The following is a 14857-nucleotide window of genomic DNA, read 5'->3' on the forward strand; positions in this document are numbered from 1 at the left end:
AATACAAATATCTCCGACCAGAATAGGGGGATTTATTTTCCCCTGGCAAGACATTTCAGACACATAATTCATCCATGCATCATTCCGCATCTTATACATTACATCATTTCATAGCATACACATGCATACCATGTTCGCAAGCATAAAACATCTCATGCATCATGACATTGCATGAAACTAACTTTATTTTTCAGGTTAATTATCCTCCTGATACAGTCAAAATAAAGATTCATTCGGACGGATCTTTATCAATCACACCCAAGGTTCAGATACATCTTTCAGATATACTCCGTGTCAACATTCATTCTGACATTCTCCTAATGATGGCATCTCTAAGCCCATCCCAGACATTTACTGCAAACACAACAAATATTATCAGATACAGCCTAACATACGGTTCATTCTGATCCAGCTCAACATATGACTCCTTCAACTCAGATACGATCTAGCGTACGATCCATTCTGACCTTCAACTACTCCAATACGGTCTAATGTACGACCCAGTTGGATCTTCAAATCCTCAGATGCTGCCCAGCGTACGGTACCTTCCGGGGTGTAGTCTAGCGTACGACTACTTTCTTCTTCAGATACGGCCTAACATACGACTCATTCTACAACTCCAATACGGTCTAACGTACAACCCATTTGGATCTTCAACTCAGATACGATCTAGCGTATGATCCATTCTGATTCTACCTTCGTCAGATACAGCCTAACGTACGACTCATTCTGCAACTCAGATACGATCTGGCGTACGATCCATTCTGATCTTTCATCCCCAGTGGAGTCACCTGTGAAGTCATCCGCCTAATGAACAACTCACTCTGCTATTCAGATACGGTCTAGCGTATGATCCATTCTGATCCCTTATCCCCAGCAGCGTATAACACACTCTGACTCCCCAGCGAAGTCGACAGCATAATGGAGGACTCACTATACGGTCTAGCGTATGACCCAGTACGACACCCCTGCCTTCAGATATCGTCTAGTGTACGACGCACTCTGAAGCTCTCATCATCAAACTTCCTGGAGGGCATCTTTAAGCCCACCTCTCGATTGACAAGTGCAAATTTTTGGGGCATTCTAGTGTTCAATAATCTTCCACCTCCAGACCGCGAACGGCATACTTGCCATCCTAACTCTCTCGGTTCAAGAATATCGAACAGGGGCAGCTGTCATACCCCAAAATTTGCCCATTGATCTTGCAAAACACTTCTCGAAGCACTCCAACTTATTCTGCAAGGCACTGACCTTAAAGGAACAGAAGCCCAACTCACAACAGACTCAATCCAGAAAAAGGCCCAGACTAGCTTGCTCGCTAGGCGAGCAACTCCTTCGCCTAGCGAACCTTTCGCTACAATACTCGCCTAGCGAAGCTTGCGATATATCAGAATTTTCGGGCTTCATTCTGAGCCCATTAGATCACCACAATCACTATAAATACCGACACTTCAGTCACGGAAAAAGGGAAGACGAAGACGGACGGAAACCCTGGCATAGAAACCCTGGAGACCAGCTTAAGGAATTCCGAGTAAAGAAACCCTAAAGGCCGCTCATCCGCTCCGAAGCTACCGCCGCCCAACTCCATCCGATACCAAGAGTGGTCAGTCCCTTCAACATCGCAGCTCAGTTGCAAACAGGTTTGCGCATCGCTACTATTTTATGCTTTTAATCGGTAATCTCTATATACATAAAGCATCATGATTAAATTTTCGGATATGTAATTTGACTTCACATGCGAATTTAAGTATGCTTGAATATCCTGAATGTTTGTCCATGCTATTCCTGTAATTAAATACCATAAAGGTCAGGGTTCCAGAGATCATGCTGCTGTCAAACTCAAAACCCGTAGCCGCTCGCTAGCACATCGCTAAGCGAGCCTGTAGCGAGCACTCGCTAAGCCTTCGCTAGGCAAAGCAGGAGCGAACGAGACAGTGGCTGTTTTGTTTCTTTTCTGTTCTGCCTTATGTTTATCTAATCAAGATTCATTATAATTTTGCATTATTTGGCCTGACTTTATGACTGTTGTGTTGTAGTGCAATTTTCAATTGTACTTTATCTCGATGCTCTAACCCGTGTGCTGAATTGTGTAAAGGTTTACATATTCCCGAGGAAATGGCCGGCTAAGTATTCCACTTTATGTGTGGGATATCCTTATGGAGATGGATTCTGAATTACTTAATTTTAATGTGGAGATTCATCCTAAATTATCTAGCTGATTTTAATGTATTGATTTCATCGATTTTAATGTAGACCTAATTACTTAATCGATTACGGCTATCCAATTAATTGCAAAACCTTGCCTTTAAATATGCGATCTTGGACCTCTCTTTGTTACCCTACGATATTACGGTATTATGGTCATGTCCCGCGAATATGGGATGCACTTAGCAAAGACCCAAAGACCCTTCGGTTAAATCATCATAGTCCCTCGAATGTTGCCTTTGTCCCTCGATGACCCTTCGGTGTAGCCCACGGTTAAATGATGATTGTCCCTTCGAATGCTAAGGTATCCTCACAACTGTTGCCTTCAATGACCAATCGATGACCCTACGATGACCCTTTAACATCCAAAGGATAAAACTACTTACTTCTCAATAGTAAGGACAGTTTTACCCTCATAAGGATAGGAAATGCCCGTAAAGACCTTGGATAGGTATAATTCTTAATTGCTTATTCATAACTTAAAATACTTTTCACACCTCACACCTTTCAAAACATCTTCTAGAAAATCACCACTTGGCATACATTCGTACTAGGATCATTGCCGAGTTATATTTTTCTAAACGACTTTCAAAACTAAACGAGATAACCACTTTGTATACATTCATACAAGAATCATTACAAAGTTAAATTCTCCTTTTCAAATAATTTTCTCAACATTTCTCAAGCACTTTTTCAAACTAGAAAAACATAAATGATTAAGCAATTAAGAGCCCATGAATAACCATGGATACAAAGGGTGCTAACCCCTTCCCTTTGTATAATGTACCTCCCGAACCTAAATCTGAATTAAGGTATTTCCTGTTCTTTTCCACCTTTCCTTATGGGATAAAAGAAAAGTCGGTGGCGACTCTTGCTAACCGCGACATTCGCTTTCTAAAGCAAAAACACATAAGGTCAGTTCACCGTATGACACATAACATCATCCATCATATTCATATCAAGTAATAGAGAAAACCAATATCCTATTGGAGGTTAAGAGAAACATCTACACCCTTTCATGATTTAGACACCCTTAATTGAATAACATCCCCCCAACCTTGGATTTCCAGCAAAAGTGTCTTCAAGCTCTAACAATGAAGGTTCTTCCTAAGCCCTTGCTCTCTTATCATATTCTTTTCCAAAATCAGTTTTCATGTACTAACCCCAAAAACTCTCTACCGACTCCTTTTTATTAGAAGCCTAATATTATCAATTAGTGATTCCTACAATACCCTCACTTATTCCCCTATTCACCAAAATACCCTTTTGACTCTAATTTTATTTTAATAATAATAATCCTCATTATTCTCTAATATTTTAAATTATATTATCTAATATTCTAATAGTTTCCAATAATTCATCAAAATAAACAAACTCATCCCATTCTACTAATTTATATTAATTAATTTAATTAATTCACGCAAAACTAATTAAATTAGCATAAATTATCACAAATGTCGACACCGGTCAAACATGTCATAATTTAAATAAAATAATTATTCAAACAATTAAATCAAATAAATAATTGAATAAATAAAAAGCTAATTAAGTTGGGGTGTTACATCTATCCTTTATTTAATGAATTTTCACCCTAAAAAATTACATGACGAAAAAAGCTCTGAATAAGACTCTCACATCCTACTCTCGATCTCCCACGTAATACTGCCACCAGCAAGACCTCTCCAAACAACCTTCACTGAAGCGATTTCCTTTCCTCTCAAGTGTTTCACTTCACTATTCTCAATTCTCAACGGAAAATTCTCAACTGTCAAGTTCTCTCTAACTTGCACGTAGGGGTGGAAATAGGCTGAGCAGAGTTAGGCTTTGCTAAGCTTAAGCATGGTCTGCAAAAAAAACCGAAGCCTAAGTCTGACTTGTAGCCTGTCATATGCTTATTTTTAGGCCTGAGCCTGACCTCTTTTATCCTATTAGCCTTCATAAAAGCCTATTTATTTTATACATGTATAAATAAGTAATTCAAATAATGTTTAAATAGACTAACAAATTAAAAGACCAATGAGACTAAAAGTTTGTTTGCGTTGACTTATTTTAACTTACCTATTAGCATAAGTTTTATGAGTCCATTTGTTTAAGAGAACTTATGAAAACAACTTATGACATTGTTCATAAGATATTTTCATCTTATTTTCATAAGTTTTCCAAGATAACCAAGTTTTATTTATGTATTTTAATTCAAAATACAAAACATAACATAATGATAATAAAAAATATTCATATTTATTTAAATAGGTCGACCAAATAGACTTAAAAGGTTTTTTTATGGCCTGAAGTCCGACCTTTTTTAACTAAATAGGCTTATAAAAAAGCTTAGGCCCTTTCTATTTAAAAAAACTTGGCCTGGCTTGAGCCTGTGTAGGCTAGACTGTAGGCCCCTGTTAGTCAGTCTAGCCTATTTCCACCTCTACTTGCACATCATCCAACCGGATCACATGAGATGGATCATGAATCTACTTCCTCGATTGAGACACATGAAATACATCATGAAGATTCAAAAGATATGGCGGTAATGCCACACAGTAGGCCAATATGGAATGGACCAATGAAACGCGGCGTAAGTTTATTAAACTTCAATGCACGACCAACACCAGTTACCAAAGTAACTCTCAAGAATACATGGCCTCCCTCTTAGAATTCAAGTGTTTTCCTCCTCTTGTCATGATAACTCTTCTGACGACTCTGCAAGGCTTTCATATTCTTTTAAATCATCTTGATCTTCTCAGTAGTTTGTTGAACTATCTCACGTCTAAGCACAACACTTTCACCAAAATCATACAAACATAACAAAATTCTACACCTCATACCATACAACACATCGAACAATGCCATTCCAATACTAGAATGAAAACCGTTGTTGTAGGTGAACCCAATCAACGATAAGTAACTATCCTAGTTACCTCTTTACTCCAAAACACACGCTCTCAGCAAATCCTCCAAAGACTGAATAGTCCTCTCTGTAACACCTCAAAATTTGCCCTCCTCTCTTGGGACTAGCATTAACATATTGCATACATTTTTAGGTCATTAGGCATTGCATGTTGCATATCATGTGGTTACATTGTGCAAGCCATTCTCCCAAGTCTTGATCAGAAGATGGAGAAGTCAAGTGCAAGCCTAGGGTTTATTGACTGGTCATTGGCCATCTGAGGATTGGGCAGTGAATTAGGGTTTTATGATTCTCAAAGGATATTGGTACTCATCTTGGTTGCAATGATACATCATCATCATCATGGTTGGATGTCATCAGAAGATTGAAGAAGATTCCTTGAGATTAGGGTTTTGACCACTGGTCAACCCTAATCAGTTGCATTGGGCCAATCAGGGCTTAATCAGGAGATGGGGTCTATGATGGCTATGGGGTTCATTATGTGATTATATTGTGCTTATTGAGGCTAGGGTTTCACCCTTGAGCTATTTCAGTTGAAGATTGGGGCTCAATTTGATCTATGCATTGCCAAATTCATCTATCAGATGAAGAGTCAACTGTGGTCAACTGTACATGATCTGATAGATTTGGAAGTGGAGATGAGTTGAATGCACTTCATTCATGTTGGAACAAGTGTTATATGACATCTCAAAGCTTAAAAATGAAGAAAATCAAGTCAGGACAAAAACTGCCAAAAATAGAAAGTGACCTGTAATTGAAGTTTCCAAAAATGGAAAGTTTTTGACCTCAAAGCCACGTGTCCAAGGAAGCTTCAAATGAAAATTTGTTCAACATGAAAGTTGTAGATCTTGTTCTCACCTTTCCAAAAAGTCCAAGAACTTGAAAATCCCATGTATGGTTGGAAAATTAGGGCTCAGTGAAATTCAAAAATGACCCATAATCAGGAGGCCATAATTTCCACATGGTTTGTCCAAATTGCAAGTTCTTTATATGCACAAACTCCATTTGACATGTACTTTCATGGTGCATAATTGGATTTTTCCAAAAGTGGTCAATGCAAAAAGTCAATTTTCAACTAGACAGTTAAAATGGACCAAGGGCAAAATTGTCCAACTTGTGAAATAATTGGAATTTTTGAGTGGGGATTTTTGCTACACCTCACAAATGGTATTTGAAATTTGTTGGAATCGTCATTTCATGGCAAAGGCTTGTGGTTTGGAATTTGGCTTGAAAAATGAAAGTGTAAAATTGGACAAAGTGGCATTACATGGTGATTTTTCAAAATACACATCCAATGAGAGTGCACCAAGTTGCAACAGCTCACACATGTCATTTAGAGAGTGTGTGAGCTGTCAAATAGGTGGCATTGAGCTGGCATGTGAAATCCCTTTTTTGCCCTCACTTGGAAAAAACCAATTTCACTAACAATCTCCAAATGGTTAATTAACATGATTAAGTGATGATTAAGCACACATATATAATCCTAATCTCATTCTAATCCTAACAGAATTGCACATTCACCAAAATCAGATCCAAAAACTCTTCATTCTCTCAAAATTCTTCAAGAACACTTCACACAAAAGTTCATCAAACTTCATCAAATCTCAACCAATTCTCGAATTTCTTGTTGCATCAATCTCCTTTCATCATCCTCATCAACTGTTTTTGGTTATTGGAGCATATGGAGTGGTGAATCTCGACTGTTCATACCAACATCATCCATGGTGAATCACGATTGTGTGCAATAGGAGTAGAGTTGTTCGAACCTGAGCGCATCATTCCATTCCCTGGAGCTTCTAGTTGAACTGTTTGCAGCCAAAACGCAAGAATTCCATCGGTTTCATCACTGCCATCTCCAGGTGAGTAAAAATCGAATCGCACGAAATGCTTAATGTTCATATGCGTTCTAAAGTTCATCTCACGTAGAATCCAATGATATAGGTAGTTTTGTGAATAGACGACTGTAGCGCACGAAATCGTGATTTAAATTTTCATGTCCAAACCCTAACTCACGCGATTCGTATGATTTAGGAACAATTAGGTCAAATGAAGTTGATAATTGAGATCCTTATACTCAGACGGTTCGAACGGTTACTCGCATGTGCGTTTTGGTGTTGGTTTGAAATTCGAGTGTTCTTGAGGTATTCTGGGTTAGGGACGATGAAGTTCTGGAAAATTGACTGGTTTGATCCAAAATATGATTTGAATTTTTGAACTCGGAGTTTACCGCTCCCGCCATAACTTATTTACCAGATTGCCATTGGCATTTTTCAATTAATTATAATTAACTCATAAAATGTTAAAAAAGTTACCATGACCTTAAAAAATTCATAAAAAATCAAAAAAATGTGGAAATTTTTGTGTTGACTTTCTTGTTGAATGTAGAATATTTTTGACCTATTGGTCAAAGTTGTGCATGGTAATATTTTTGTTTGACCTAGGGATCTTTCACATGTACTCATTTTTGATACCTTTGGCCAATTCCATTGTGAAATGCTCATAGTGTAAAATAAATTCCTGAAAATTTTTGTGGTGATACTAGACACATCAAGGTTTATTTACATGTGAACTTTATGAATTTTTGATACCTGGTCATTGAGATACAAATTTTTGAACTTAGGTGTGACAATGTGTGTCACACCTCATTAGGTCAATTTGCTGGATTTTTTTGAGTGACCTAGACTTGTTGGAATGAAATGAAATTTTGCATGATGGTTGATTAACATGTTGAGATGCTTTGTGATTTTTTGTGGAATTTTACATTGCATTTTCAAATTGATTGTTATTTTTCATCTCTGTTGGTCATAATTGCAAGTTCATGTGACATAGGTTGGTAGATTGATTGTGAAATGCTCCTATTGTATTGAATGTTCATGAAATTTGATATGCTTGTAATAGACACATAATGTGACATCCCTGTTTTGGTCCCATCCATTTCTTTATTGTTTTCATTGAGTTATGAATTTTTGAAGTGGAAGCATGTGTTGATGTTGTGATTTGGCTCATGTAATTGTGTCTGTTTTTGTAGATTTTCATTGACATGGTTCCCTTTGCCCAAATAAGCTAAAATTTGACATGCTAGGCCTTGAATATCCCCTGTTTAGGTGTGATTTATTTGAGAATTTTTGGATTTGTTTTGATATGGATTTGAATGCAATAGTTCTGTTTGTATGTTTGGTGTTTCATTTGAACTAGTTTGCCTTGTTTTGTGCTTAAAATGAACATGATGAATGATATGGACATGGGATCAATTGTGTTTGCTCTTGTTTGACATTAATTTGAGTATGGTTGGTGAATACCTTGCTGTTTGGGAATTTTTGTCACTTTTGGACCCTAGGCTTAGCCTAGTGGTCTTGTTGCTAATGTTTGCTTGATTTTTCAGGATCAATAGCACAATGCACATGGAGAATGAATCAAGTTAATTCAAATGATGTTGATTGATGTTTGTACACTAACATAACATTGTTTTGTAGGTTGTGAAGCTTGGGCTTGAGCTCATAGCTTGCTTTGTTTGTGCATTAGTCTGTATAGTCTGATTGATTGAACACTTGCTGTTTATGTTTGTCTTTCTGAGTACTAACTGTGTTTGACTGTTTCCAGGTACTTTTAGTTGCTCAGTTCCTTGTGAACTTTTGCTTTGCTTTGCTTAAGCAACTTGCATTGAGGTATAATTTCTGTTCTTCATGTAGTCTGGAGACCCGGTCTGTTATTTGGCGGGGCAAATAAATGTCTGAAGTCCTCCTTAAGAGGCGATGATTGTGATTGTTTAATTTTGTGCCTAAGCAGGTAAAGTCCTTAAACAAGGCAATTGGTGGAAGTTAGGGATAAGCAATCTATCCCCCACTATTCTGTGAGTCTTTTCCTTGCTCCCATTACATGGTTGTAGTATTGAGATCCAAGCCCAAGATCCTGTGCAGTGCACATTGTGTCAGAGTCTCTGAGTATAGAAGGGTTCCCCCATTCTGGACCCATGCTCATTTGTCAGAAGCTCTCCCTGGTTAGGGATAAGAGCTGTGAGGTCTCATCCTCACTTCATCCTTTCATCTGCTTCACCTTAGCCTCGTAATGGCAAGGTTAAGAGCAAACACAGCCTGTACAGATGACTTGCTGAGGCAATCAAACCTATTGATTGAGCCCCCTTGTTTGGTTATAGTGTGTGCTATGTGGATATCTGATTGACATGCTTGTTTGAGATGCTTGTTCTCATTTTATGTATGTATGTATGCTTGTATGCTTGCTTCTTTCCTGGTTAGGAGTAGCTTGCTTATGCAAGTAGGATAGAAACCTGAACTTAGGGTAACTTTGTATGACAACACTAGGCTCGAGTCCAGCTCCCTAGTAGTGTGTCTTTCCCTCTGTTTCTGGTTAGATTTTCTTTCCCTTTGGGGGGAACTACATCGCCCTGATCCTTGTTCCAGACGAGGTATGTAGGCAGGTGGTCGTGCGAGACCACTCCGGGCAACCTTTTTCTTTTTTGTGTGTGTTTACTTGTTATCTGATTGTGTGTTGGGTTCGGATGCCGACGTAAGTCCAGTGCTTGGCTGTCGGGCTCCACGTTTGCCCTCTTGCATGTGTTTTGGTTCGGATGCTGACGTAATTCCATCAAGTGGTTGTCGGGCTCCATGTTTGCCATCTGTTGGTGTGTTTTATGTTGTTTGGCGTGCGTAAGCCGAACTACAGTGGCTCTGATTCTCGTTCCCGACGAGATATGTAGGCATAGGATGCGATGTCCTATCGAGCTCCCTTCTCTTAACCCCACCTGCGTTGTCTTCGGGGTGTGTGTGTGTGTGTGATGTTTTAGCAACCTATTCTTTATTTTAGAACGTGGATCCCGTCGAGTACGACGGACGTGAGGGGTGCTAATACCTTCCCCTTGCGTAACCGACTCCCTTACCCTTTCTCTTTGGTCGCGAGACCATTTCCTTTCCAGGTTTCTCTGAGCGTTTCCTTTCCCTATTTTGGGATAAATAACGCGCAGTGGCGGCTCTGTGTGGTGTTTTTATTTGAGCTTCGCCGGTTGATTTTCGCGGATGCGACACTCTCCGTCTGACCATCTGTCTGTGAATGATAAGCAGAACGCAACTCCAGCTTAACACCCATCGCTTCTTGAAAACTCTTCAAAAACCTCGATGTGAATCTCATATTTCTATCTGACACAATACTCGACGAAATACCATGCAGGCTAATAACCTTTTGAATATACAACTCGACTAACTTCTACAAAGGATAACTAATCTTAATCAGTATGAAATGAGTTAATTTAGTCAGTCTATCAATAATAACCTAGATGGAATCACATCCTTTTGTCATCTTTGACAAACTTGTCGGTTGCATCAGACCCGACGACTTCTGATGTTAAATCTTCGACTTCTAGCAAGTCAAACAAGCGTAAACAAACTCAGCTACTTTCTTCTTCATTCCTGGTCATCAAAACATTTTCTTCAAGTATGGATAAATTTTAGTAGCACCCGAATGAATACTCAGACGACTCCTATGTACTTCCTCAAGAATACTCTTCTTAATCTCTGGCACATCAGGTACACAAACTCCATCCCTGAATCTCATCACACCATTATCATTATCCTGAAATCACCTCTTTTACCTTGATTGATTAACATTATCCGGTTAACCAATCCCAAAACAACTTTATGACATTCTCTGATCTTTTCAAGGATACCACTAGTCAGCTTCAACACACCTAACTTCACATTATTAGGAGTCTCTTCACACACCAAACTCATGTCTATGAATTGCTCAATCAACTTGAATTCTTGAACCATAAGTATCGACATATGCAACGACTTTCTACTCAAAGCATCAACTTCGATATTGGATTTACCAGGATCGTAACTCAAACCAAAATCATAATCCTTAAAAAATTTGAGTCATATTCTTTGCCTCATATTAAACTCTTTCTGACCGAACAAGTACTTTAAACTCTTATGGTCACTGAACACATCAAATTTGGAACCAAACAGATAATGCCTCCAAATTTTCAACATGAACACCACGACTACCAAATCTAGATCATTCATAGGATAATTCCTTTCATGAACTTTCATTTGTCTAGAAGTATAAACCATAACCTGGGCATTTTGCATCAAAACACCACCTAGACCTATCTTCAAAGCATCACAATACACAACAAAGGATTCACTTGGACCCAGTAAAATCAAAACTGGAGCAGATGTCAACTTCTTCTTGAGTTCTTTAAAACTCTCTTCACACTGATCACTCCACACATAAGTTTGACCCTTCAAGTCAATTGAGTTAAAGGCAATGCCAACTTTGAAAAGTCTTCGATAAATCTCCTGTAGTAACCAACCAAACTAAGAAAACTTCTAATTTTAGTAACAAACTTCGAAGTTTCCCATTGCAATACAATATCGATATTCGATGGATCAACATCAATACCACCACTAGAAATCACGTGACCAAGAAAACTCACTTCTTTCAACCATAACTCACACTTAGATAAATTTGCATATAACTTCCTCTCTTTCAAAGTATGCAATACAACTCTCAAATTGCTCCATATACTCTTCATCAAACTTCGAATATATCAAAATGTCATTGATGAACACAATCACAAACTGATCTAAGTACGGATAGAATATTCTATTCATGTACTCTATGAACACTCTAGGCGCATTAGACACACCAAACAACATCACTAAATACTTATAGTGACCTATCTCATCCCGAATGCAGTCTTCAGAATGTCGTCTGACTTCACACGAATCTGATGATAACCCGAGCGCAAATCAATCTTGTTGAACACGTAAGCACCAACCAATTGATCCATCAGATCATCAATCCTCGGAAGTGGATAATAATTCTGAATAGTAACCATGTTCATTTGTCAATAGTCATCACATAACCTCATGCGACCATCTTTCTTCTTAACTAATAGTACCGACGTTCCCCACAGTGAAAAACTCAATCGAATAAACTTCTTCTCAAGAATATCCTCTAACTGTTTCTTCAGCTCACTCAGCTCTGAAGCATACACCCTATAAGTAGCCATCGACATAGGACTAGTAACAAGTACTAAGTATATAACAAACTCCACCTTATGCTCTGGTAGAAAATCATTAATGTCATATGGGAACACTTCAAGAAACTAACACATAACAAGTAGATACGTAATCATTCTCTCGTTTCCCCCCATTAAAGGATGCTAACACCATAAAAACTTGAGCACTCTCACTCAAGAACATCTCTACCTGTCTCACGGTCATGAAACTCGACTCCGTACTCTCCTCGGATTTAAGAAACTTCATTGGTTTATCAAAAAAATTGATAAACACGTGGTTGAGCTCCAACCAATTCATTCTCATAATAACATCAGGTTGACTTAGAGGAAAGCAAACTAAGTCAATCCCAAAATCTCTACCATAAATTGTCAAAGGATAATTCACACACACCAATGAAGTAGTCATTGAACCATACTCTCTCTGGGTTCAAGAAACAAAATAACCTCAACAACGCCCGCACTCTTGCAATCAGTGGCATGCTGGACCAATCCTCCACACCTGAAACATCTTAGAGAAGCAGAAGCTTCTCCCTCATTTGTTTCAATACCGCTCTTGCTGGAAAGCAGTTAGAAAAATAAATAGCACCAACAATGTTTCACACACATGTCGCGTACCAGGGGATATACAAATCTACAAAAACTTGCCTGGATTGACCGACTTGCTCTGATACCACAAAGTAACACTATACTTCCTGACTCAACAACTAAATAAATAAAACATGCATATAACGAATAATCTCCAAGCAGGTTGTAACTCCACATCAATAAAACATGTAATGAACCACATAATAATAAAACTTGACTCATTTGATAAGCATCAGAATTTTCAAACATTTGGCACAAAGAGCCTCAACGAAAATAAGTTTGAAAAGGTGGTTCAAACATAAAAAATTAACAAAAAGATATGCAACATAAACGTAAATAATAGAATAACATGTTTCCCTTATGTTACTTATCAGAGTGACTCCCACTATAGACTTGAACGACAAGCAACTAAAGAGGCACAACATCGTCCTTAACCTCAAGCTCCTACACAATCACCTAATTAGTTTCACTCCAGAGGGGCACAAACACAACAACACAAAAGAGGGTGGGAATACAATCAAATAACAAATGATGTACAAAATAATCATGATAGATTTATACACTACAGAGTCATACACATATCACATATGCACCTCAAAACCATGTATTTACATATCACCCCATTATACTTAAACCCGCACAAATCATACAAGAGTATCCATCAATACACAAGCATCTCATTTTCATATTCCTTATGTAATGCAATACAACAATCGACTAAACTCATGCTCGTCATGGTCCCCATTCTGAACCAGACTCACAACTCAACTCTATATACATGTGGTACCGACTCAATATTTGGTTCTTTATACGAACCAGGTCCCAATCAACTGCGAACCCCGAGCTCTCACTCTGAGCTTCAAGCCCGGACTCTGAGCTTGGGACAACCACTAGTACTTGAAGCTAGCAGAAATATACCCGAATGTATCGCACGCTCGAACATACAACAAAATCGCCATCGAACTTTATTTATTCCAGAAGGAAAGGGAAAATATCGATAAAACCTGGGGGAAAGAGATATACTAGTAAGGAAGTCGGTTATGCAAGGGGAAAATGTTAGCACCCCGAACATCCATGGTACTTAATGGGAACCATTTTAATTATTCTCACTCGAATAGGTGTTATCTCAAAGATTACTCGCAAAAGAATGGGGTTGGAAGATATAGATAAAGTGCTCGGTAAGGATTGGAGCCCTCATGCCTACGTATCCTCATAGTGCAATGAGGAATTCAGAGCTTCGTAGTTCAAGGAACTAGAGGTGGGAGATGAAGAGAATTGTGATAGAAATATGGTCTGAACCAAAGGATTGTGTTTTTTGAGCTCCAACAAGGGTGAAAAGATGAACCCAAGAGTAAACAGGTATGAACCAACAAGTGAGGGCCTACAACACAATATCAATATACTGAGACAACCAAAAAGGAGAGGAATTAGGTGTTTGGGATACGGGCCAAACAACTCTTGGTTCACAAGAGATACAAGATGGAGCACAAAGGTGTAGTGTGTTTGGCTCAAATAAAAGGTATATCATATGGAGTGAATGTAGGTAGAATATGAATGCATCATAGAGATGAACATAATGAAGTGACCAAAGTCACATAATTGAATATTTGGTGATAAGTGACCGAAGAAGTATTGTTTGAAATCGAAAGGTGAAAGTGTATCAGAATCCATAAGAGAAATGGGATTCATACCATAGAGGGAAACAACTTTGACCGATACGTGGACCATCAGGCCTCCACTATAGGGTGTATAACCAAAAAAGAAGGAATTAAATGTTTGAGTTTGTAGCCCAAACAACTCTAGGTAGAAAGGAGGACTACATTATGTGTCCTAAAAGGATGTATATGGAATCCCAAAGAAAATGTGTTTCGATGTAAAAGGAATAATATGTCATTGGGTGAACAATTTATGATTAAAGGTAGATGACGAATAATGAAAGATATGAATGATGCCCTAAGGTGGAAGAGGAATAATTAGAAGTATGCTCGCAAAGGATTCACATCCTCGTGCCTACATATTCTCATTGTGCAAGGAGAAAGTCAGAGCAATCGTAGTTCGGAACCACTAGAATAGAAAGAGAGACATTTGTCTATGCAACGGGGGCTCACAAGACAAACACCACTTCA

This window comes from Lathyrus oleraceus, chromosome 3 (genome assembly GCF_024323335.1).
Source record: "Lathyrus oleraceus cultivar Zhongwan6 chromosome 3, CAAS_Psat_ZW6_1.0, whole genome shotgun sequence".
NCBI lineage: Eukaryota > Viridiplantae > Streptophyta > Magnoliopsida > Fabales > Fabaceae > Lathyrus > Lathyrus oleraceus.